Raw genomic sequence first — 27,652 nt, 5'->3', positions numbered from 1 at the left:
TGACTCTACCACAGGCTATTAGCCTCAGAAAGTAAAGAGGATCCCTAGACATGGCTATTACTTCATAGTGGCTACTTTGACATGATCGAATTTGAAAACTAATTTAAAGTAAGAATCATGGTATGCATTTAAAAAAAATACTAAAAGGAGGAAGATTTTTTTTTATCAGTCATTCTGGTATTTGGGAAATCTGAGTGTGTTTTAAAGTCACTTGAGACCTAATTATTACAAAAACACCTTTTCTGCATCAGTTTTTCTGATATGAGTATAATCTTCTAAGTGATGAGGTCTTTCCTAGCCTTTCCTACTACTTTCAAACTACATGAATGATATAAGATGGTGGGAGTTAGATAAAGCTTCAAGGTGTTCATTAAAATGTTGCATTTTCAGAAGTAGAAGGTAAATATTTAATGCCAATAGAAGTGCAAAACCAGACTGACTAGCTACCAAATTAGTTATCCTGAAAAAAAATACTCAATATGCAGCACCTTCAATAAATGTTAGTAAAAGAGTAAAAATGGAAACCTATCTTGAGAGTTAATTTGCAATGCCAGAAATGGTTTGTGCCCTACTATATATGTGGTTGGATAGAAAGTTGAAGAACTTGTGGATTTAATGGTCTTCCAGTCACATTTTAACAGAACAGTGAATGGAAGAAGCCTATTTCATTTTCTGCTGGCTTCTACTGTATGACTATATCCCATACCTTTCCTCTTCAACACTGTAACTGAATTGTTATCAATTCAAAAGCATACTATATTTTAGATATAACTAGGATATACTAACAACTATTTGTAATAAAATCATTCATTGGGAAGGATGAGAACATATTTATTTTCCATAAACTGTTTTCCAGATATGGATAGCCTCCTACTGTCAATGCATTCTTGCACTGCATAGACAGAATGAGTTGAGATACATAGCCTGTATGGTACATACAGCTTGTACTCTGTTTCCAGAATGGAGAGAGTACTGTAACGCTGAACGTATTGAGAAAATTTGTATATGTAGTATGGGAAATACTAGTCTTTACTACTTCCTTTTAGCCTCATGTGCAGTGGAGGATTCTTAGAAGTGGCAATCATTCCAGTGTAAAATTCCAAAAGCATATGGTTAATATTTAATACCAACAAAGTAAGGAAAATAGGATTAAAGCCATCAGGTAGCATCTAAGTTTCAATTTAGTTTATTGTGAAAATTCAGTGTTTTTTTTTGTTTGTTTGTTTGTTTTGTTCTGGTAGTGAAAATGTGATAGAGGTTAAATGAGCTTAGTATATAGACAAATCATGGAAAAATAGAACTGGTTTAGAAGATCAGCTTTAGCAACTTTCATAATTAGATTTTATCATGAGTGTATTTGATTTTGATATGGGAAATTACATGTAGTCACGCAAGCTTTTTTTTCTCAAGGTGATTCAAAATAAAAAAGCTACAACTTATTAGATATTTTCTTTGCTTTTTTCTTCCTTGCAAAGGTTATTCTCCCAATCATGGCTAATTATCTCCATTCTTACATCCTCACCCTCACTCTAGCTAAACTGAGAAGAGAGGGGAGCTGCTGCTCCACTAGGCTATAACAGTATTCCTTAGTTGGGGCAGCAGTTCCAGATGAATTTGCATTGGCCTTCGTTCTGTACAAGCTTCTGGATCAGCATATCATCTGTGGATTTACTAGGATACTGGAGTCTTTACCTTACCAGAGAAAACATAGCAGTTGCTCAAATGCATAAGCCACTGCTTTGTATTGTTCTATCTGGATCTAGTTTCATCCATGGAGGCAAGATACTGTTCACCCTATATATTTGTGGTTCTGCAAAAGGTACAATTTTTGTTTAAGGCTTTTATTTTTTTATTATTTATTTTTAATTAGAAGAAAACTCTTCACCTTATTCTGGCGTGTTATCATTTTCAATTACCTGCCAGATAACATTGTACAAGTATGAATTGACACTACCTACAGCATCTTTATACTGTTAAGTCAAAAGAGTTTTGCAGAGCTAGCAGCTTCATAAAACACATTGCCATTAGAAGTCTTTGAGATACTAAAGAAAGTTGTCTCCAACAGCTTCATTTACAAGATCAACCTGATGTTATATAGCTTTCAATAAATCCTATAAAAACATTTATATAGAGAGGAAAAGTTTATTGAAATATACTACTTTTACCTATTCCAAGCACTTATCTTACATATGCAATAGCACAGCAGAAAAATGCTTGGGAATAGTTCTGCTGATTCCAATTATTTATGGCTCAGCATCAGTGACTTGGAAGCTAATTTGTTCAATAATGAACTCTCTCTGTTGCTGAAATAGATAACAAAATGGTATTACAATATTCAAGAGCAGCTACTTGTTTCAGTGTTTGAGGAAGTTGCTGTGAATAGTAGTTGTCTCCAACGTTATTTAGACTGATGAATATTAAATATGGCTTGATCTTAGAGCAGTGGAACACAAGATCTGACAGGTTAAAATGCATTCCACACAGTTGAAGACTAATGGAGGTTAGGGGGTTTGTGTGCTGCAATTTTCTTCACAACTGTAATGTAGTAGTCAAGCTGCAAATAGTATGACTCTTAAAACAAACTGCTTGTGTGAGTAATATTGGAATAGCACACAAACAAGCCTAGGAAACACCCTTTTTTCTTTGTGTAGCTAAGCACTGAGCAAAAGGTTGTGGACAGACCCATTCAAGTTCTTAATGAAATATTATTTAAAAAGATAAAATCTATCATTCTTTATTGTTAAATATTTTTTTCCCTCAGAGAAGAAAATTAGTAGCACGCTTGTCTTTGTGAAGATCTCTGTAGTAAACTTAGTGCTGCTGTAATTTCACACTTTAATAACTTACTTTCTTCTGTATCTTTTAATAAATATAACTGATGTGCACATGTATTTTAGAAAAAGAATCTAAAGCTTATGTTACAGTTACAAAGGTTCAAGCTATAGCCTATTGCTGTGAGCCTATTGCCTATCTTAAAGTCAATTCTTTATTTGTGGGTGGATTATCCAGTCTGTAGAGTAACTGTGCTGCAGAGGCAGTGACATAGAGCTGTTCTTGTTTTACAAGGTTGATTAGGTCAGGTTAAGTATTGAACAAATGCAGACATCCTGCTCTCAATATCAAATCAAGTCAGTATGTTCTTAGTGCTTTAGCATGCCATGAGAACTGAGCTAATAAAATCTGCAAACCTGCAAATTTGCTTGATTAATCTTAGCCATTTGATGGTTGTACCTGATGATCTTTAAGGTCTTTTCCTACCAAATGATTTTAAGATTCTTTGATTTCTACTGAATAACATAATTTAGGTCTATTTTGATAGAGTGCACAAACACTTGAATGCTTTTACCGGAGTCTCTCCAGTTATATCTAATCTAAATCTTTGTTTTTGAGATGAAAATGCTAAATTTTAGTGGGTTTTATGCAAAAGCTTTTGGTTTTCTTTCCTTCTGTGTTGCTAATCCTTTTCCATACTCTCAGGTATATTCAAGTTCTTTAGTACCCAATTAATGATGTTGTGACGTGGTAGTTGTTATTGCTGATGTTTGTATGTTGAATTTAAATGTCCATATATAACCATGTCGACAAGTTGTCTTTAAATGTTACACTTTGGGAATAATAAAGGGAAAGGGGAGATACTCTGTATTTAGGAGCATTTATTTAGGAGCATGTATTTGAACATTGTGGACCAGATATACAAAAGGACTATGACGTAGAAACATTTGAGATAACTTATCAATTAATCATCTCAGACCACGATGCAATGTATAACATAGACACATAAGAATGAGTTCTGCAACAACAGTCAGTCAGTTATTGAACTAAGTAAGAAATTCAAAAGAGATTAATGAGACTTTAATCTCAAACTCCTACAGGAGCCTGAATGCCTGAGCTACAAGAAGCAAATGCTTCTGTTAAGAGCTGCAGGTATAGTCCCTTTTCAGGATATTAAGCTCTGTCAGTATTAGAGTTCCTTCTCACAACAAAACACAGCTAAAATCATGTTGTAATTTTTAGTAGTTGAAGTGTTGTGCTATAGCTGTGTGGGTTTCTGGGCATTGGCAATGTAGACTCTTTATGTGCAAGGTAAATAGTGTCTCATATTTCCACAATGCTTGTTTGTCTACCAAGGTCTCTATGCAAGTAAAGGGTTTTCAGGTTAGTGAAGACCATAGTCCTGAAAATGCCATTGTAAATAAAAATTCCCAGTGCACCTCAGAAATTGCATGCAAGGATATAAGCAATTGTGGTATACATGACTGCATATGGTATGCTATTTCTGTTCATATATGTAAGAAAATAAGTGGTGGACATGGAAATACCAAGGATTATCTTTTTTACTCTTTCTCTTAGATCCCTTTAAAATCAGAAATCTTTTCTGTAATTCATAAAAATCATGTAATCTTCAACAGTTGTTTTCTTGGCTCCTAAATGAAAGTTGAATCATCGATGTGTAAAAATCAACAACTCTTTCATCTTGACTATGTAGTGCTTAGTCTTACCATGCTAACATTTGTGAGTAGAATTTTCTCTTGTTCATCCAGGTGTGCCAAAAAATGTGTTTGGAAAAATTGTGTTCTTTAGTAGTTGCGTTACAAATAAGGGGAATGGCAATGCTTTGTAATGAAGAAGTGTGTGTTTCATTTAACATATTTCTTTAGAACGGAACTTCAATGCCAACTGTGAAAATAGCACTGAACAAGCAAGGTGTTTTTTTTTTTCTGGAAGTTGTTTTGTCACGGTAGCTTACTAATATAAATTCTGTTTTGAATCCAGTACTGCCCATAGTCACAGAAATTAAATTGTCAGAGTTTTCTCAGTATGGAACTAGATTTAGATCTCTGTTGAACTGGTTCCAGAAATGCAGCTTGAAGTGACAAAATTTTAACAAGATTTGTGCCTACAGAAGTTCTTGGAAAAAAGATTTTTCCAAGATTTTCACAGGAAAATTTCTTTAGGAGTAGCTAGCTAATGTTTTGGGAGTTTCTGCTTCAGTACTGCTAGTTTCTTTAGAGATAACTAAGCACTTGCTTTCTGAAAATTGTTTTTCCTCATGCACTGTAATACAGATATCTCTTTGGATAAAACTTGGAGAATGGTATGCTCTGCGTATTTAATGGTGAGGGTATCATTCTTTTAGGGAAAAAAAAAAAATCTAAAGACTCTGACTGGGTTACATTTCTTTCCAGAGATTTTCCTATCAATGTTGTTATTTAGAATAGATTATAAGTTACCTATAGACCAATAGCTTCAAAGCTGCAAAAGCAATTTTTAGGTAGGAAAGAAGTATCTCAGAAAATATTGAACAACAGTGCCTCTAAGAGGATTCACATGCAATAGTTTTCCCCCAAAATGCATAGGCACTGGGAGCAAACGCTTTATTTACTATGCAGTGTCCCTTTGTCCTATTCATTCAGGTCAAAAATGCACGAGATTTTTTGACTAATAACCTACAAAATCATCTCCTTTGCCAATAGCAGTGGTAGATTCAGGGGAAAAAAAATGTGCTTCTGTTTATTTGGGAGGATGTTCATTAATCAGTCTGGCTATTGCAAAGACCTTTAAATAATGGAAGTGACCAGAATACAAAACTGTGAGTACCTTTGCCATGGTGTACCAGTGTACTGATACCAAAATATTTCTCAGAATTTCTTCCCCTACTTCCGGATTTCTGTTTCATTAATTGAAGGAGCACAGTCATGCTTACTGTGTCAAAATCCAGTCACTACCAATTACGTGGTTGCAAATCCTAACTCAGTAAGTGAATATCAAACTATTTTGATAGTTTGATAGTATCCCACTGTAGGCACACAATCCTTTCATGTAGAGAATCAAGAGAATGATTCTGAGAGACTTGTGCTGACGAAATTTGCTATTAACCTGGCAGCAGCTGTGTTACTAAAATGCAAGTAACAGAAGAGCCTGAAAGCATTAATTTACGTTCATGTTTGCTTATATGCTATCAGTTGTACATACACATTGGGGAGAAAAAAGAAAAAGAAAAAAAACAACAACAACAATCAACAAAGAACCAAAACCACCATAAAACCTACTGAAATATTTTTTTTTTTGCAAATGTTACATAGTATGTATGCTTGTGCACCATGTATCATATAATTTGAGAATTAATAACTTTAAAAATCTCAACCTGCATGTACTTTTGTAATTCAGTAACTGAGCAAATCCACAACATTAAAGAATGTGCTTAAGACACAAAACCTTCAAGAGGAGAGTTGTTAAAAGTTTGCGTTTTCTCACCCCAGTTTATCTAAAGCGTTTCTGTTAAATGAGTGCATGGATATCTAACACTTAATATGCAAAGCAACGGCACTGCTTTTTGTGGAATAAGGTTTGGTTGTCTGTGGTGGTGGTGTGTAGCCCATCAGAATATTAAGAAAAAAACAAACAAACAAAAATGAGAAGAAAACTAATGTGAAAGATGATTGTGTGTTACCTCTGTCAGAACAACTGTTTTTCTAATCATCAGAACCCCTTCCACGGGGGAAAAAGACTATCAGCTTTATAAATATCCATGCTTTGAGTTACTTGGGTAAAATCCCAAGCCTTGGCTTTTAAAGTTGTTCTTTTTCCTCCTATATGGTTTCAATTTAGCTTATGAAATGCAAGACCAGAAAGCTTGATAAAGTGAATGCTATTTCTTGTTAATTGCAACATGATTGATTATTTATCTGCTTTTGGCATGACAAAGAATGATTGTATCTCTACTGCTCTGTTGTTAGCATGATAACACCATTGCTAGCTTTATTAAAGAAGTTGTCTGACAAAGAACAAGTCCTCTTTAGTAAAGAATGTTGGATGAATAGTAAGAGCAAACAAGATGCACATTTCATGGGGAGATAATCAGTATCATTTTGTGCTAGGAGTTTAGTGAGACAGCCACTTTTTCTTTTCCCCTTTGAAAGTGAAAGCTATGGAAAGATTTTTTTTTATTATTTTTTTTAGTGGTTTTGACCAGGGAAAATAGATACACAGTACAAATATAACTATAGCTTTTAGAAGAAAAAAAACAATTATGTGCTTCTTGCATATCTTGAGGGTCTGTGTATTGATTGCAGTTGTGATGGAATGTGATAACGAAATGGGACTATTTTCTTTATATTATCATCCACAGACTATGAATTACCTCTAGCTGCAAACTACCAATTACTAACCTTGAGATTAAAGGCCTTTTAAAAAGTATAAGAACTTTGTTTCTCATGTACCATAGTAGTACTAATCAAAAAATCCCTTAAAGCTATTTCCCAGTGTGTTTTATGGAAAGTAAATATTGGTAAAAGGTGTATTATGAATGAAGATATAAATAAACCAATACCTGTAGTAGAGCAGTTTGCTGTTGAACAGAGTATAGATGTTGCCTTCCTCCACAGACATGTAACTCTCACTCCTTGGTTGTTAAAGCTGGACATTCCAAATTAGCACCTTTTTTTTTTTTTTTTTCATACTTTTGCTTTATGCTGTCTCTAATGAAGCAAAAAGACACCTATGTTTTACCTTTTCCTTTCTAATGAACTATTGTTTTTCACATCTCCTTATTCTGTTGGTGAAGCTCCTTATCTCTCTTTCATCATTTTCCTCAATTTCATATTGCTAAAGACAGTGTTTGACACTGTAAAGACATTCTGGTCTTTAATTTTCAGTCAAAGTAGTTTTACTGGTGAAATTCACCTGTTTTTTTTGTTTGTTTGTTTGTTTGTTTGTTTGTTATTTTTTATTTTTCCAGTGTTCATGGCATTTACTTTTATCAGTTTGACTCTGAAGACACCTTACAGATGTTCCTGTCTTGATTTGGCTATATCAAGCCAGATTTTCAAAGATACTTGTGTGTCAATATAAGTGGGCATCTGGAAACAGATCTACAAAGTGTATATCATATAATGCAAAAACTTGTTGGGAGCTTGATGTCTGTAGGACTTCCCTTCATTCTTTATGCCTCTCTCCATGCAGTTATATGTGGTTATATGCTTGAGAGAAAGACTCGCAGGAGGCAGCATTCTAAGTAAAACTGCCTGTTAGTCAGAAGGAAATAACTGAAATATTATGAAGATGTCCCTTAGCTAAGGATTCACCGTCTGAAAGCCTTTCCTGGAGTTAAATACCTAAGCCTCATCTTTCAGTCATGAACAGGCAAGAGGACACATTTTCCTCCCCACTGCACCCAACCCCCTTACACACACACACATCAAATTGTTATATCATGCGAATTCCTCTCTGCTCCTCTCTGTCAAACTCCTTTTGTCCACATTAAAAACTGGTGATTGGAGTACTTGGAAAAGCAAGATGAGGGTTTCAGTGGCTGGTTTAGATCACATAAGTAAGCTGAACTAGGTCTGAGGTTTCAGAAAAGCATTTTGAGTACATATCTACATAGATAAGTGACTAAGTGGTTTTCTGAGTTTGGATCTGTTTGATAAAGTGTGCCTGGATCTTTTATCTGATTGTCTTTTGAAGTTCCTGATTTCCTACATTTTTATGACATCAATGTATTCAACTTGCTTTGGAGAAAATATATTTTAATTAAATAACAGAATATCTTCCCAAACTATCTGTGTCTTGGCCATGGACATATGATTTTTTCTACAAAACTGTTGCTACTACAGAATCACAGAATGGTTATGGTAGGAAGGGACCTCTGGAGGTCATTTGGTCAACCACCCCCTGCTCAAACAGGGATATCTAAAGTGGGTTGTCCAAGACCATGGCCAGGCAGATTTTTAAAGATCTCCAAGGAGGGAGACTCCACAACACCTCTGGGCAACCTATTTCAGTGCTCTGTCACCTGTACAGTAAAAAGGTGCTTCCTGATGGTCAGACAGAACCTCCTGTGTTCCAGTTTGTGCCCATTGCCTCTTGTCCTGGCACTGAGCACCACTGAAAAGACCATGTCTCCATCTTCTTTGCACCCTCCCCTTAAGTATTTATAGACCTTGATAAGATTCCCCCTGAGCTTGCTCTTCTTCAGGCTGAGCAGTCCCAGCTCTTAGCCTTTCCTCACAGGAGAGATGTTCCAGTCCCTTGAGTGTTCTCAAAGAAGCAGATCCTGGACTTGAAAAAGGGACTGGAGCAGTCTTATTCTTCTGCAATTAAAGTATATATAGGCAAAATCTGAAATTCTGAGGTAACTTACTGATTTTTTTGTTTACAATTTATGGACAGATTAATAGAAATCTTGAGTCACTCTTGAAAGTGTCATCAATACTTGTCATTGTCAATGATATCATCAAAGAGTTGTGATATCCTAGTATGTGATTATATTCCATATTAACACAGGAAAAGGTGGGTTTGATATCTTGGGGGGAAGCCCTAGTTGATAAGTTAATTTTGAAGTTTGTAATTTCTAAGTGACAATTTAAGAAGTGGGAAGGTCTAGCCATTTTTCATATACTTGAAATCACTGAGGTACAACCTCAAAATTATTATTATTATTTTGTTGTTGTTCTGAATCTTCAAGCTTTATTATCAAGTACGTGAGATACACCTAATATGTCAGGTAGATGTGTTATTGTTTGGAGGTACATCCACAGGCTGTATAAATGGCCAACAGCAATCTCATGAAGCTCAAGAAAGTGAAATAACAAATCTTGTACCTGGGGAGGAACAACAACATGCAACAACAACATGCATGAGGACAGACTGGGGGCCCACCAGCTGGAAAGCAGCTTGGCAGAGAAGACTGAGGATCCTGGTAGACAAAGTTGAATAGGAGCCAGCAGTACGCCCTTGTGGTGAAAGCCAACAGCCTCCTGGGCTGTTAGGCTGAGCTTTGTCAGCAGGCTGAGGGTGGTAATCCTTCTTCTTTACTCAGCATACACATGTGGAGTATGGTGCCCAGGTCTGGACCTGTAACCTGTGTTGCACAGGTGCCATGTATGTGCTGGAGTGTAGACAAGGACAGCAGAGATGATGAACGGGTTGGAGCATCTGTCATAAAACAAGAGGCTGAGAGAGCTGAGAATGTTCAGTCTGGAGACAAGGTGGCTCAGGAAAATGCTATCAAGCTGCATGAATACCTGATTAGAAAAAGTAAATAGGACAGATTGACTCTTGATAGGATACTGCGAAAAAACAAGAGGCAGTGGGCACAACTGAAACTCATGAAATCCCACTTAAACACAAAAACTGTTTTATTGTGAGAGTGGTCAAACACTGAAACATGTTGCATAAGGATTGTGGAACCTCTACCCTTAGAGATATTTAAAAACTTGACTGGATGTGACCCTGAGCAATGTGCAGCAGGTGACCCTGCTCTGAGCCAGGTGGGTTGGACTAGATGACCTCCAGAGGTGTCTTCCTACCTCAGCAATTCTGTGAATGTATGTACTGTAATTGCTGCCTGGACTAAGAACATTCTTTAAACTGCAAAAAATGTGTGTTGGCTGAAAGGTATCTTTGCTGAGAGTGGATGTGAATGGAGCTCAAGCCTGTCTTAGACGTCCTTCTGACTTGCAGCTTCAAACTGAGAGCCAAAAAATAGCATTTAAATGTGGACAGTTAGAGCATTGAGGTACAATTTATATGGATGTGGGCATTTTCGTGGTGTCAGCTTAGTGCTTATCGTGACCACTGCCTTGTTGTATCGTCCTAGATGGTATTAACTTTCATTCTGTTTTGTGCATTTTTTGTTGACTTCTGCTTTAATTGTGAGTTCTGCAGACTTAATAAATTATTATTATTATTTGTTTGTGTAATGCCATTTCAGCATTCAGCATTTTCAGACCTCAATTTTCTGGTCCTATTTGTGTTCCCATTATGTAGATGATCATAAGTATGTTGAGAACTCTTTTGCTTTTGTATATAATTATAGGGCCACTTGTGTAGAAGGTGTGTAAAATTTTGTACATATAACTGTCAATTTGGGGGTGTTTAGAAGATCATTTTATCCTGAAGAGATTCTGTGCTTCTGTAAGTGCTATACTACAAACCATGCCTATGTTACAAACTTACTACAAGACTTCCTTGGTCTATGATGTTAAATTCTCTCTGTCTTGTAGACAGGGGTAGTGTTTCTTAGTCTGTGTAGACATAAATCTGTACAATCTTGCCATTCTAGCAAAGGAAATGAAAAAGCTCCAGCATAAGAAAAATATGAGGATTGGAAACTTCAGAGATTCTGACCAGTTTGCTCTGCATGTTTCTGTAAAATTTAAAATACTAGTTTGTTTCCAAATGACTCCTACCAACATAAAGACAGTAGTAGCAAGGAGAATGTCACTACCAATATTATTCTTAGTAAAGAGAAACAAAACCACCCAAGCCAGCAACAACAAAACAAAGCAAGTCAAACAACAGAAAAAGTCAATTAAGTTTGTTTCATTGCAGCTAATGGTATCAATCTTGAGTACTCAAAATCCTGCACTTCTATAATGTAGAAACCAATGACGTGCTTCTGTAATAACTCACTGTGTATTTCTTTTCCCTGTGCTCTGATGCATCTAAGATCTCATACATGTACAGACAAACACACAGAAACTCAAACCAATAATAGAAGCACAATTGCAAAACATGCTGGAACATGCATACAATTGCAACAGTAACTTGGCATGCCTGTCTTGTAATTGTCTAATTCCTGCTTCTTCAGCAGTTAAGTCAATTCATCAGTATCACCCCCCTAGTGTGAGATTGACAGCTTCAAGACCCATGTGCAAAGCCAGAGTGTTTGCTTCTGTTACCAGGATTGGTGTTTAGGGCTTTTACTTTTTGTTCACTGCCTCAGGCTTTCAGGCTGCACTCAGACCCTTTTGCTTACTGCATTGAGACTGCTGCTGAATAAGTTGTCATGTCTAGATAGCAACCTTTTGGGTTGTATGCAATTGTGAGAAACTGTATCTTTGAAAACATTTCCATATTCACAATTGATAGGTCTGATTTTTTTTCCCCTATGCACAGCTCCCTAAGCAAGATGTAGGTAAACTTTCCAGTAGTGGATACGTACTTTTGACTAGTATTTTGACTAGTGTGAGTACATGCAGTGTTCATGTACATGGAATTTTTGGCAAACTTTTTTCTAACCCAGGATAAAAATAGGAAAGAAAAAAGAAAAAGAATCTATTTAAGATTTCCGTGTCGATACTACTGTTTCACAATAAGGGATTTATGACTATTCCTCAGGCTTGATGCCAGTAAGAATCTTTCCATGTCAGTGGACTTCAAGACTAATTTGCTATGATTATCAGGGAATTACTTTGTCAGACTTCCTGTTTACTCTTGCAAAGGCAGACTTGTTAATTCCAACTCATTTACTTTATATGGAATGAAAGGTGAATTCAACAAAAGTGGTCATAAGCCTCAAGCTTTTACTAGTAACAGTTGATGTGGGTTGTATACAACGTATGTATAGGATAAAACATCACAACTGTGCTTTAGAAATGTCAGAATGCTTAATTCATCAAACAAGAGCATTCTTGCACTTCAGCAAAGAAGATGCATGTAGCCAAGTGCACACTGAGCTTTTCAGCCAAAAGATACAACAGAAACATTAAATCAGAAGGTTGTCTTAACAAGGTATCTTCCAGAGACATCAGTGCAAAAGGACAGAGTGCTCCCTTAGAATTCTGAAGACATTGGTATGCAGGAAGGACAACCAAGTGCACGATGTGTATTTCAATCTGAAGATTAAAAAAGAGTGTTTATAAAAGAGAAAAAATATGAAAACTTTTAAAAGAGCGGATTAAATCCCTGCCATGTTTCAAATTACAGCTGACATGAGAAACTCAAGTTGAAATAGAAAAGGGCTATTATTTATTTATTTATTTATTTATTTATTTATTTATTGAGCCGGCTGGACTTATTCATCTAACTAGCCCATTTCTTTAAAATGATGATACTGTGTAATAACTGTATCCAGTATCATCTAATTAGCACTTTCTGATATTTTATAATAAATATTTTTCCAAAAATTACTTAACTTTTAAAAACTGAACATGTATCTCAGTTACATTTCATCAAAATACACACAATAGCATGTATTACATATATATGTTGTTTGATCTAGAATGTTTATTTTGAACTTCAAAGCTATTTAGAACTTCAGTGGGCAATTGCTTGCTTCAAATACTGAGACACAAGGTTGAAAAAAGAGGGGCAAGAATGTTCAATTTATTGCTTACTAAACTCATTCAAAAACTATTATATTGGTGGTACATTTCCATATACAAAGATGGATAAACAGAGATCCATGTTTTGTAATTGGATTAGTAATCACTTCTGTTGACAAATCAATTATGTGTTTGAGCTTTAGCACATAAATTAAGGAAGCTTTTAATTTAGATGTTTAATTCTAATGCATATTAAAAGCTGTAAATAAAAACGAGATTTTAAAATTAAACTGAAATATTGGTTATGGGCCAAATTTTTCTTTTTCTGGTTATTGCATTCTTCAAAAGTATGTTTACAATCATGAGCACCATGAAATATTTTTATTGAAACCTTAAAGGCATCATATTAATTCATCTTTGTTCTGTTTAGCTAGGGTTAAAACCATCTGCAGTTTGTGTTAACAAAGAATACATATTTAAGTAAACAAATTGTTTCATCCTTACTGTTCATTGTTGTTTATTTTAAAAATCTCTTTGTTTCTAAGCTGTGATGTATTACATGCTGTGAGGGAGGGCGGGGAGAAAGCACATACTAGTCTTCATTCTGAAGCAAATGGTGCTAAACCAGTTGTTATGTTAGGGATAAATTGAGAGAATGTAGGGAGAAGGTCAGAAAGGTGATATTGGTAGTTTTTCAACGTGAAATCCTTGACAGATGGTTTAAAACAGCTAATTAAAATGGCTGATAAACCACCATATACGTCCAATGACGGAGGTTTCACAACCTGTCTGGTAGTGTCTTTCAGTATTTGACAACACTCATTGTCAATTTATTTTTTCCCAAATATCTAATTGAAATTTTCCCCTGCTGCAGTTAATTACCCTTTCCTTGTTGTCTTTTCTCTGTGCATCTTCAAGAAGAGTCTAGCTTGTGTTCTTCTGTGTTCTCTTTTTAGGTAGTTGGCTGCAACAAGCCTTGGTCTACTGCAACTGTCCTTGGTCTTCTATTTTTAAGAATAAACATAGTCTTTAAGCCTCTTGTATCACATGACCCAGTCCAATAAACCTTTTGGTGCCTCACACAGAATCTTCTAGGTTGGAAGAGACCTCCAAGATCACTTAGTCCAACTTCTGACCTAACACAAACAAGTCCACCACTAAACCACATCACTAAGCTCTACATCTAAACGTCTTTTAAAGACCTCCAGGGATGGTGACTCAACCATTTCCCTGGGCAGCCCATTCCAATGCCTAACAACCCTTTCAGTAAAGAAGTTTTTCCTAATATCCAACCTAAGCCTCCCCTGGCGCGACTTTAGTCCATTCCTCCTCATCCTATCAGCTGGCACGTGGGAGAATAGACCAACCCCCACCTCTTTCTAACTAACAGGATGAAAACTAGAGACACACAATTTCTTCCAACATGCTAAAGTGTAGGGAAGTATCAGTTCTCTTACCCCGCTGCTGATGCTTTTAGTACTACAGACAATATGTGTTTGGCCTTCTTTGCCACAAGGATATACCGCTGCTCCTGCTCAACATGTCCAGCACATCATTTTTTTATAAAACGATGTGCATATGTCTTACAAATACAATGGGAAGAAGATTAATATTCTATTTTAAGGAAAAGTGGAGTTCTATAGCTTACAGCAACTGTTAGCATTACTATATGTGGATGGAAAATTTCTGTACTGTTGAAGACACCATGATTGGGAAATGTAATTGAAGTAGTAAAAAGATCAGGAAAAGTACTAGAAGTATAAACAAAAGAGTGCAAAGAATGTTTTATGGTGGGAGAAATAGAGACCAGGAAAAGACAGAGAAAAGGATGTTGACAGCTACAGACACTTGAATTGTAGAGATTATCAGGCATCTTTATGTAGTTGTATACTATATTAATTATCTTCTACCATTAGGTGGTAGTATACTAGCAAATATACTAAGAATAATTAAAATTAATACATTTATTTTAGAAATGTTATATAAAATATAAAGTTGTTTACATTTTTCCCTTTTATATATTGATTTTTATTTATTATGCTATTAGTAATACCACCCATATCAGTGCTTTACTATATTCTCAGTATCCTTTTTAGTATGAAAAAAATGTTCTAGCAACTGATGGACTAGAAAAATATTATATGGTGTTTTAGTAAACTCAAAGTGATCTAAAAAATACAATACACGTGAGTATTTGTGGGGTAGTTGTACCATGAGCAGTGTCAGTGTAATCAAGTCCTGAAGGTCAGAAGCATTCAAGTTTTTAAAACAAACAAAAAACAAACAAAACATCAGGAAGTGGAAGAGTGCACTTTCAATAAATGATTCTTTGTATCATAGGAAAATCTCTAGAAAAGCATTATAAATCACTAGCTTATATTGTATGTCCACTACCACAATCTTCATGTAGTCTACTAATGTTTTCTTTATAACATAGCTTAAATTAGAGGTCTGAATAAATTGCTTTCTATTTTGCTGAAATTGAGGTGGTAAGGAATACTCTTTGTTACTCCTTGAAAATATTCAACTAAGACAAATTGAATGTCACAAAAATACTATATTTAGAGATCACCTAGTAAAGACTTCTACATTAGAGTAGAATTGGCATACCTACTGCAGTAATACTTTTTGTCTTTTGGTTTAGTCTTTTTTACCTTTGACTTCAGACTAGATGCAATCATTTGATTATAGTATTTTTTGTGAGCTCTCCATTCTTTATCTCACATCCATAAAATGTTGTAGATTTGGGCTGAGGGTAGAGTTGTTTATATTTTGCTTTTCTCTCTTTTATTAGTTGTCATCCATTGTACCACAGTTCTTTAGATGTTTCAGTTATGTAGGAACAAGGTGCATTTGCAGTGTTATTTCAGTGGCTCAGTTGTATTTATCATCTCAGCTCTGTGCACAAGTCATCTATTTTTAACTTCAGAAGCACTTTTCTTGATTTGTCATAATGTAGCTTTCTATTCTGTCTGCCTGCTTTTATATATTTCCAGACTGCTAGTGGGGTTTTATATCTGAGTAGAATTAGCGGATGTTCTGGAACACCATGGCTTGGTTTGACTTGCGTGATTATTAGTGCTTTGGTGGTGAATCAAATTCCCTGTAGCAATGTACCCATCTTGTTTCATGTTATGAATCAGAATATGCTGCTTATTTTGGTGTAATTTTTTTTTTTCTTTTTCTCTCTCTCCCCCCCCCCCCCCCAGAAGTTTATGCCTTTTGTTCATTTGTTTGCTTCATCAGTTCAGTTGTTTGTCATGTGCAGGATCGTATGTTGCATGTTCTCATTCTTGAGAAGGTTTTAGGAGTCTTCGCTTAACTCAAAATCTTGAACTTTTTTTCATAGTGTGAATCTGAGAATTGTAGCTGAAATGATGCTGATGAAGCTGAAATAAAGCACTACGCTCAGGTAGTACAGTGATAAGGGGTACTGGATTTAAACTAAAAGAGGGTAGGTTTAGATTAGATGTGAGGAAGAAATTCTTCACTCAGAGGGTGGTGAGGCACTGGCACAGATTGCCCAGAAAAGCTGTGGATGCCCCATCCCTGGCAGTGACAAAGGACAGGTTGGATGAGGCTTTGGGCAACCTGGTTTAGCTGGAGGTGTCCCTGCCCATGGCAGGAGAGTGGAAGTAAAGTGCTTCCAACTCAATAATTCTGAGATGTCTTTGTTACAGTATAGAAATCCACCTTTTAAGATGTTTCTATTATGAGGAACTCAGCTGCCTCATGTTCATTGTGTTTATCTTGAAACAGTAAAAATCCAGCTTTCAACCTCTGTAAGGGAGGAGTCAGGGAACAGCAAACTTCTCAGACTATATACTGGCTTTATGTATTAAGTGTATAAAGTACAGCTCCAAAGAAAATGTATAATAAAAACAGAACTGCCAGACTAGATTTAGAACTCTAATTGAAAATGATAATCTTGTCATGTTGCCCATTTGGGGAAAAAAGTAAGAAAAAGCATACCAGTTTTATTGGACGCATGCTACTAAATGTGTCTGATGGAATGGAAAAAGAAATAGTCAAAGAATTTGTTAAAAACTATTAAGTTAGTTACTATTAAGTAACTATCCTGAAGTTTTGAACTGGAATGAATGTAGTATTTGTTTCAAGATAACGTAAATTAGTTTTGAAATTAAAGAGTTATTTCAGATTATGTTCAGAGCACACTTGTATTTCTATTCTATACAAACAGTTCTGTTCCCAGAATTTGACATAGTTGATATGGTATTTTCTGTCTTATCTCATCTGGTCCATATCCTGCCTTGAAAATCCTTAGCTAGTTGTAATTCCTCAAACAACTCTAGCATCAGTATAGAATCAGAGAATGTCCTCAGTTGGAAGGGACCCACAAAGATGATTGAGGCCAACTCCTGTCTCTGAACAGGACCACCCAAAAATCTGAAAGCAATGTCCAAATGCTTCTTGAACTATGGCAGGCTTGGTGCTGTGACCACTTCCTTGTGGAGCTTGCTCCAGTGCCCAATGACCCTCTCAGTGAAGAACTTTCTTCCTAAATTGTAGGAATAGAGGGTATTTTGAGCAAGTTTGCTGATGACACCAAACTTGGAGGAGTTGTGGACTCAAATGAGGGCGTAAAGGCCTTGCAGAGGGATCTGGACAGGTTGGAGAGCTGGGCGATCACCAACCGCATGAAGTTCAATAAGAGCAAGTGCCGGGTCCTGCACCTGGGACGGGGAAACCCTGGCTGCATGTACAGACTGGGCGATGAGACGCTGGAGAGCAGCCTAGAAGAGAGGGATCTGGGGGTCGTGGTAGACAGCAAGTTGAATATGAGCCAGCAGTGTGCCCTGGCAGCCAGGAGGGCCAATCGTATCCTGGGGTGCATCAAGCACGGCATCGCTAGTAGGTCAAGGGAGGTGATTGTCCCGCTCTACTCTGCGCTGGTGCGGCCTCACCTCGAGTACTGTGTGCAGTTCTGGGCACCACAGTATAAAAAGGACATGAAACTGTTGGAGAGTGTCCAGAGGAGGGCTACGAAGATGGTGAAAGGCCTGGAGGGGAAGACGTACGAAGAATGGCTGAGGTCACTGGGCCTGTTCAGCCTGGAGAAGAGGAGGCTGAGGGGAGACCTCATCACAGTCTACAACTTCCTCGTAAGGGGGTGTCGAGAGGCAGGAGACCTTTTCTCCATTAACACCAGTGACAGGACCCGCGGGAACGGGGTTAAGCTGAGGCAGGGGAAATTTAGGCTGGACGTCAGGAGGGGGTTCTTCACAGAGAGGGTGGTTGCACACTGGAACAGGCTCCCCAGGGAAGTGGTCACTGCACCGAGCCTGTCTGAATTTAAGAAGAGATTGGACTGTGAACTTAGGCACATGGTCTGAACTTTTGGGTAGACCTGTGCGGTGTCAAGAGTTGGACTTGATGATCCTTAAGGGTCCCTTCCAACTCAGGATATTCTATGATTCTATGATTCTAAATTCTAGCTGGAAGCTCCCCTCTAGCTGTAGTATATGTGACAGTTTCATTAATATTCATTAAAAAAAAATACATGTATTACTACTCTCTAATTTATACTCTGTCATTTAGTCTCTTTATGGTATCTCAAAAGTATAACTGTGCTTTGAAAAGCCTACTTATTTTTTAGTTTGTTTAATAAAGTTTTGGTTTTCAGCTTTGCTTTAAAAACATTCCCCCTCTCTTAGCTCACAGTCTAAACCGCTCTACACAAAATCTAGAATTACCTGCAAGAAGCATTTTGCAACACATTAAATGATTCCTTTAGTCAAAGTACACTGAGTACTGATTCACAGCATATCTCACATTCTATAGTGTCTTGTTTCACTTTTTACTTTCAAAAGAAAATTTTCTGTAGACCACATGCCAGACTCAAATTTTGGTTAACTGCACAATGTCTTCTGTACATAATTTTATTTAACTGACCTGTGCTACTTTCTTCTTCTTTATTTTTTTCTTTTTTTTTTTTTTTTTAATAAAATTTATTGTATAACTATTATTTAAGGATTTTAAATGTTGCTCCTATGTGCAGCCTTGCCCCACATAGGAAAGTTAAATTGTGCTCATGCAACAGTAATAGACTTTTCTGATCAATTGTATTCCCCCTGGAATTTTATTGTGAACTGTGTCCTTTGAAGGATGGTTATGGTTAGGCAATCTGGAAATTAATATCTAGCTTGCTGCAGGCTGTTTGAATGTTAAGCAGTATTTTGATAGAAAGTGTGCAACAAATCTTTTTCAGGAGTTTTTCTTGTGTGGTTCTTATTTTAAAGAAAAAAATGAAAACAATCATGATCTACAAACTTTTTATTTTCATTATCATATTTAAGCTAGTTAATTTTTTCTGTTTGTCTTCAAATTAAAATGATCTTTTTTTATAAAAGCAGAATCCACGGAATGATAAACTGTGCAATGCAAATTGAGTTAAAATTGTAAAAAGGCATTGTGTGAAACAAATAAGGTTGTACAATTTTATACGAATGCATTTTGCTCAGAGAGGTGATGAAGTCTCCCTCCTTGGTGATATTCCATACTCATCTCGTCACAGTGACTAGGCTTGGGCAGGACCGGACAACTTACAGAAGTCCTTTCCAACCTCAAGGATGCTGTGATTTTTTTTTTTTCTTGTAGTTCTTTCATTGCTACTAGGTGCCAGAACACCAGAATGCTTCTTTGCTGGTCTTTCCATCCTTTCTAGGTGGTAAATGAATCTGATTATTACCAGTTTTGGATTCATATTTGTATATGTATTTTGTGATACTTGGTATAATTTCATGTAAAAACATCATCTGAAAAGAAAAGAAAGCAGATGCCTAAATTCCAAATTCCCAAAATCTAGATCTCTTAAATGCAGCTCATATGTGTTTGACAGTGCTCTTGTTACAATTTCTGCTTGACCTGGATGCTGAATGTGATTTGGAAGCAATTCATCACTCAATAGTAGTACAGCACATCATCATCAGTAACATGGCTGTAACGGCTAGCTCAGAGTTCTCAGCAGTACTTACTTTTGCCTGATGCTGTGTCACTTAGAATGCAAAGGTGCCTCAGTTACCTAGAAGAATGGACTTCCAAAAACATCTGCCTCTGCTTTCTTTTCATCTTTTTAGGAACACGGTTTTGGCATATTATTGGTCTTGAATTTCATTTCTGGACACCTAGTTCTATAAATCTTTCAGGTCATCATAGATGTTGGGGGATGGTTTTGGTTGTTTTTTTTTGTTGTTGTTGTTTTTGTTTGTTTGTTTGTTTGTTTTTTTTCCCCAAGCATTGGGCATGGGAGTGCATTATGTCACCTCTGCCTTTTTGGAGGTAAAGCACTAACAGTTGGAAAAAGGTGATGCTGAGCATTACTGCAGCTGTGTGGCATCTGGGGATATGATTCCCAAATGGTCTTAGGCAACCTAGGCAAGAGCAGCATGTTCTAATAGTCCATTCTGTTTCCAGTGTGTTTTTTTTGTTGTTGTTGTTGTTTTTTTTTTTTTTTTTTTTTTTAAAATCCCATCCTAGGTGATTAGATAGTGTTTTAAACACTTTTAATTAGAAATACTTTTAGGACTCTTAATACTTATTTATGGGGTATAGATTGCAATACTTCATTCTCTCTTGCTTCTCTCTGGCATTCATTGATGGTCAAGGGATGTTCATACAAAGAACTGGGAGACAACATAGCTTTAAGGTAGTTCACTTTCTGAGAAGTGTTTCTACATAGACATCTAAACTGCTTTTTTTTTTTTTTTTTTTTTTTTTTTTTCCTGTGACCTGTGTTTAAAAACAAAGTTTGAATTCTGGCAAGAACAGGTAGATATTATTTTTTTCCTCGCACCTTTTATAATCCTGTTGTTTTGTATCCTGTAGTTAAGGAAGAGTGTAAAATTGCCAGCATTTAATAATAAAGTAGAAAGGAAATAGAAACAGAAAAAGTAATAGAGCCAGGAGACAAGGAACAGCACTGAAGAAAGCACCGCATAACAACAAAATAAATTATACCTAGTGCATTATTATTGTGCATTATAAATTGTTCCAATTCAACGTGCTTTCTTGTGGATGAGGCAATTCATTATATGAAAAACATAAATCTGTCTCACTTCACAAGTCACCTCACACCAATTTTACCTCATTAGGTTTCCACTGCCCTTTTTGGAATTATTCACAATGTACATAAATGTAAATGAGGATACAATCAGACCTTGTGACTTGAGTCCTGATCTTCTAGAGTGAAGCTATCTGCAAACTTGAGAACACAGGCAGAATAATAATCATCTATTTTGGATGCAGTTTTGTAATGTCTCAGGTTTAAAGAGGAGAGGATCAAACAGTCACTGCACTGTACTCTGATAAATCTGAAGGCACAGACATTATTGCAATCTATCAGCATCTAAGCTCAAACTGTTCTAGCAGGCTGGAGAATAAAATTGTTAGAAAATAAACAGCAACAAATTCTGCTGTTTGTCCTATGAAGACTTTTATAAAAAAGTGATGGTTATAACTATTACATAGTTTAATTGGTCAGAAAGTCTGCACATGAAGGCTTTTTACTGCATACTTTGTATAACACTTAATACAAAGGATCTGGCAGATTCTGATTCTGCCTGAAAGCGCAATAATATACTAGTAGTAATGGTGTATATTACATAGGGATAGCACTGATTCTGTATAATATTAGCAATAAATTTGAGTTTATATATAGGTTTTGTTTCTTCCTATTTACTTTACATTTGTTAGGAAATTTTATTTTAAAAACATTTCTTATGGTTTTTAGTTTTTTGCGTACAGACACCAGAAAATGGTAGTAATTAAAAGATGAGAAACAGAGTTTGTCTGGGCTCTGTGTAGGATCAACTTTTTATAAATATAACCCTTGTGTTATGAGCTCCATTGCCAGTGAAAATCAATAAAAACAATTTCCATCTCTGTTCATGATCCACTCTTTATACTGGTTTCTCGTTCTCATTTTCTGGATCCACTTTATCAAAATGCTACAGGGCCCAGACAAAATGAAACAGTTTGTTTATTCATTTTTCCCCTCTGACTGAGTTCATTGCACCCAATTTCTGTTTTTAATTGTAAATGTCTTTGTGCTTCTTTGAGAATGCAACATAAAATAAAAATGTATATATTCTTTCCTAGGTTGAGAGATTAAGAATGTCAACAGCTGGTGCTCATCTTTGTGGTGTAGATTTCAAGCTTTTGAGCTCTGGGTCATAAGAGTCAAAAAATGAGGTTAAGTCAGGGCCTGCATACTTACGAGGTTCAGAGAGTACATTTCTCTGACTTTCTGAAGGGAGATAGATGTGCTGTTATGACAGATAAATAGATGCTAAAAAACTGCATTAGCTGTAGATGTTTATGAGCTAACAGTAAAAGCTTGAAAATACATTCACAAGACCTGCTTGCAGGAAAAGTGCTAAAACCCTATGAAGTATTTTGCATGGTTTTAAATGTTTCCATATTTATTATTATTTTTAATAAGCTTATGTGTCTTGTCTAGATTTTTTTTTCTCTTTCACATCATTTGTTCCTAATGGTTGTTGTATATTTCTCTTGGAGGTGATAGTGTTCTTGAAAAAAATATATTTAAAGAAAAATCAGAAACAAAATATCTTGAGGGAACAAGATGTGTGTTTGTGTATGTTAGACATAAACCTTTTTTATATATAACATATGTATATATACATGAAGATACTTGGCAGTAACACAAGACTGCTCACATGCTGAATCTGTCAACTGGAGCTTCCTACAAAAAATCAGGGTGTAAGGAAAGCTAGAAATTGATGACCATTTCATCATTTTCAGTTGTCTTGTGTTTAAACACAAGTGGCCGTGTTCTGCTCATAACCATTTTTATTCATACATGTTCCAATTGACTGGTTTTTTTTGTAAGTCATCGTGCTACCCAGGAAAGATGTGCTCTGGAGCAGAATTAACTGTGTTTGTTGTGAATGTGCCATGTTTGGTGAGAATGTGGAAGATTATCTAGAGTTTTGACTTCAACAGGAAGGAATCTACCCTGTGCTCAGGCATGTAATTTCTCATCTCCATTTGAGAAGGTGTGTTTTCCGTAACACATAGAGTTGCTCAGTAGGGTAGAAGAAATTGAAATAAAGAACTGGTATCAAATAAAGAGATGAAATATAGTTGGGGAGGAAGATTAGGTGATGCTATTTGGTGTAAACTAAATTTAAATGATAATAAGATGCCTTGCCTTCTAGAAAAGAAGTCCTTTGTTGTTAGTTGGCTGCTCATTATAAAAATAAATTTGAAAATGATATTAGTAAAGAAAATAAAATAGCATTTAAATAGTGTTAGTAGAAAAAGAAGGAAAAAAAAAACAGCAGTTGAAATTGGCTTCCTTTCTTAAATAAGGAAAACAATTAACATCAACAATAATTCCATAATTAAAATTTTTCCTTTGTGTGTGTTTCCTATGTGTTTATCTCAGCATCTTTTGAAATGGAAAGTTCTCTCTGTAATCAATCAGTTAAATGCAGAGAGAAAATAATTGCTTCACATTATGAGAGCCAAAATTTCTAGTTATAGAAAGAGTGCTAAATAACAGAGGTCACATCCTCTGGTGATATTCTGTGGGGACAGTAAGTCACAAGCAGATTTCATTGACACCTCAGTGAGAAACACTGCACAAGCTATGAAGTTTCCTAGATTTCTGTGGGGATTCTTTACAGTAAATGTCGACTTTTTATTGACAGTCACATCAAATGTATAATGGAAGTATAAACCTACAGAGGAAAAAAGGAAACTGTTCTTGAAACTCGGTGTTACCTAGTCTGGATAAGAAATAAGTATTGGAATTCTGCTCTAAGTAATTAAAAAAAAATTTAATCCTTACATGGTCCTTTTGTCTGTTTACTAAAAATTAATGCCCATGTCTGCAACTGCTCACTGTCCTTTCCACCCCCTCCCTCTGGCTTCCCCTCCAATATTCTTTGCCTTTGTATTCTTTTCCCAGGTGAAGAAAAATTATTTTCCTGGTTTTCCACCACCACACACAAAAAAAAAAAAAAAAAAAAAATCAAGTGTTAACAGTTTGGGAAGTGTTCTGTGAGCTTAGAGTACAAGGGTATGTCCCTTAGATGTGTAAGGGATGTGCTGCACAGGACAGGTAACATCTGCTACCAAGCTGAGGTAACACTTACTGCCCGCTATGTAATGACACAGCAGATGAAAACCTCCCTGTTTCCTTTGCCTCCTTCCTCCACTGCCTTCCTTTTCCCTGGAGGCCCTGGGTGAGCAAACATGGTGCAACATGCTGCTGTTCTTGCTGCGTGCATGGCCAACCTCCAACCCTGGAGTCTATTAACTCCTGATAATGACAAACACAAGTGGAAGCTAGTGATTGACGATACTCAGCACCTGCCCCATCTGCTAGGCAGATGGTCAAATGTATGAATTTATTACTGCATTGATAAAGGACTTGCTCTGTAGGTAGTGAGCTACAGATGGCAAGGTGGGGAAAAGGTGAAGGGACAACATCAGCACCAAGAGATACTAATGTTTGCCTTTTCCTTTCTTTCCTACACCCCGTAATTCCTCTAGTGTTTTTTTTTTTTTTTTGCATGGTATTTTTTGCATGGTCTCTCTTTTTTTTTTCATCAGAGTGTTTGCTTATTTTGCCCCCTCTCCTCCTTTAATCTCAGTGCCTCATAATGAACTTCAGCTCCTTAATAATAAATAAATAAATAAATAAAAAGCTTGAAAAAAGTTTGAAATTGAAAAAGTGGTATCACCTGTTTGTTTTCATTTGTGTATATATTACCTTTGCATTTCAGCAAAGGAGAAACGTCTGAACATTGAGAGTTGATTGGCCCATTCTTACATTTTTTTGTTACTTTTGAGATATGCAGATAATGTTTACAAAGTAAGTAAGGAAGAAAAGTTGGCAGAGGGACTCAGGTCATGCCATAGGGAGTAAATGAAGCATTGTTTTTACTCCATGGGGCAATCCTTGAGCTGCTGGATCTGCTTCTTAGTGGAACACTGCAAAACAGACACAGTAGGGGGGAAGAAACTAAGCCTTATACAGTACTAAATGATTTTCAGACATGCAAATCTGTAGATGCTGTGCCCATTAATGAGATGTTTGGTATTTAAAATTCCTTTCTTTCATGAAGTTACGCCTTTGTGCATAGACATCCATGTTTTGTCCTCTTATTTATGCTGAAATAAATCAAGAGATGCATATTTATAGTTCTCATGAAGTTTATTAACAACAATTGCTTTACTATAATAATATTAATAATAAGACTGACATGTGGAGATGGCAAAATATTATAGATGTGGTTTTCAGACAGGTTGATTTCATGGTTAAGACTTCCAAAAATTTGGATAACCAAATGAGTGACTGGATTTCTAAAAGTTCATTAATTATCAGTTTTTTGCTTGTCGGATCACATTAATATAGTCAAAATATGAAAATCAGATAATATGATAAACAAATTTAATAACTGGATGGCTAGCGATAGTGATTCTGTTAGCAACTTCTATTTGCCTGCGATATGCTATTCACTGGTAATAGAGCAGCATTTTGTTTTTCTCCTGTTACTTAAATGCTGGATATTGGACAGAATAAAAAGCAACATTTATGCACAAAGGTGATGGATATGTCCAACAAAGGTAACATCTCATGTCTGAAGGAGCAGAATGTTGTAAATAGAGTGTACTGTGTTGTACATTGCTTTCAAAGGAAAACTGTTCTTGCTGCTACCCATGCTGATAGTACATGCAGTTGATGGCAGCATGCAAATGCACTAGACTATGGGGCAACTGACCTTCCTCCAAGTAAGCACAACTTTACTAGTCAAGAATCCTCCTTGCAAGTCAGGTTGTGTAAGCAAGAACTCATCTCAAGACTGGAGTTTGGCTGCTCACTTAGTTTATGAGCAATATTGTGTGTATGTAGCATGTTGGTTTTCCAGTTCTGTACTCTCAAAACCTATCCCCAGCCTTGCATTTGTGTACAAATTAATACACACACAAAAAAAAAAAAAAAAAAAAAAAAAAAAAGTAGCAATAAACTTATGGAATGTAAATTACTGTGTTTTTCTTATTTATTTTTTTAAATATTATATCATGATTTATAAAGTATCATTGAAAACATTGAAAACACAGAGTTTGGAGTTTGTTATGCTTAATGAATCATCTGTAAAATCTGAATTTTCATAGGATTACAAAATAATTACAAAAGTAACGAAGATACAGGGGACCTATTAAACACAAAGGCTGCTTTGTTTATATTTGTTTTACAGTTTCCTGGCAAAAGAAAAGCTTTGAGTATGTCACAGTTAATTTAAGAACTGAACAAATGAGCTACAGCTCTACCTAATGTCCAGTATGTTTCTCTGGTTCCAGATACACTTCAACATGTATTTGTCTGTCAAAGTGAGCTATTGATCTATCACACTAACAAAATCAGTCAGCAACGTAATATTTGAGCTGTTTCATTAAATTGAAATGGCCTTAAGTATTTAGACAGACATCTGATGATTAATGCTTTTCAAACAAGTTGGGGAATGTTCTTTGTGTTCATTGATCATATAAGATACAATACAGGCTGTCTTCCTGTTTAAATTAGGAGTCACTGCAGAATGTGTTTCTCCATTAGTGGAAGGGAAATTTTAGAGTTTTCAAGGACTTTGTGTACCCAGAAATACTTGTAGACATGCACATAAGGTGGGTGCTGTGTATTGCATGAGAATAGATTTTCCACAGTAAGCTAACATATAAGTGGGCATTTTAGATACAAATATTTATACACAAAAGATACTGGTTGTTTGTAACTAGCCTAGTGACAGTAAAATGTTAATATTTTAAGTAATGCCTGTAAAAAATGAAAACTACTGAAAAACTATGCAAATACATTTCACATCCATGTATCTTGAAATTGGAATCTCTCTAGGTGCTAGTCAGTAGACAAAAAAACAAAAAACAAACAAAAAAGCCTCAAATCAGCAATCCTAAATGGAGTTTCCATTATTGCAAGCTCAAAGAGAAAGAAAAACAGCTTAAAGAAAGAGAATTATGCAGCATTTAGCTGAGCTTGTATTAAGTGCTATAGGTATCTTCAATCTCAACCTTTGCCTCAGAGAGAAGCCTAGTTCTGTTGAAGCAAGTTCAGAAACCTCTATTCAAATTTGCTTTCAGAGGTTTGTTCTGCTGGGATTGTAAATGGATTTGGCATAAGAGGAGTAATTCAAAGCCTGTTCACAGGTAGAATTGTTTTAGATTCTTACAGAGAGAAAACTACCTCTGTTTTCTTGATAGAAAAGCATTACAAAAACTTAATGTGAATCAGCTTGGAGCAAATTGTCTATCCAGCCCTAAGACGACTGTCACTTCTCACTGAAAATATGTTTAATGGCATTAAGTAGGTGGTAGTGGCTTTTCCTTATTTATGAGCAGGATGATATATTGATTATCTGAAATGAAATTTATATAGGCATATAGGGTAAGTCATTAGGTATAGGCATAGGGTAAGTCCTGGCTGACCAGGAACATTCTAATGGAGATTAGGCGGAAACAGAGAGTGTTTCGCTACTGGAAGGAGGGCCAGGTATCATGGAAAGAATACAGGGATGCTGTTCGTGTTTGTAGGGAGAAAA

At 36.0% G+C, this 27,652-nt stretch overlaps 1 protein-coding gene across 6 annotated transcripts in view; it reads left to right on the top strand.

The window, feature by feature from the left end:
- Nucleotides 1-27,652, top strand: part of PCDH7 (protocadherin 7) — a 285,619-nt gene that overhangs the window by 200,922 nt on the left and 57,045 nt on the right. The gene's annotated exons all lie outside the window — the stretch shown is intronic.

Source organism: Aythya marila (genome assembly GCF_965140915.1).
Source record: "Aythya marila genome assembly, chromosome: 4".
Lineage (NCBI taxonomy): Eukaryota > Metazoa > Chordata > Aves > Anseriformes > Anatidae > Aythya > Aythya marila.
The sequence above is the reverse complement of the archived record's forward strand: the minus strand, read 5'-3'. Positions and strand labels throughout refer to the sequence as shown.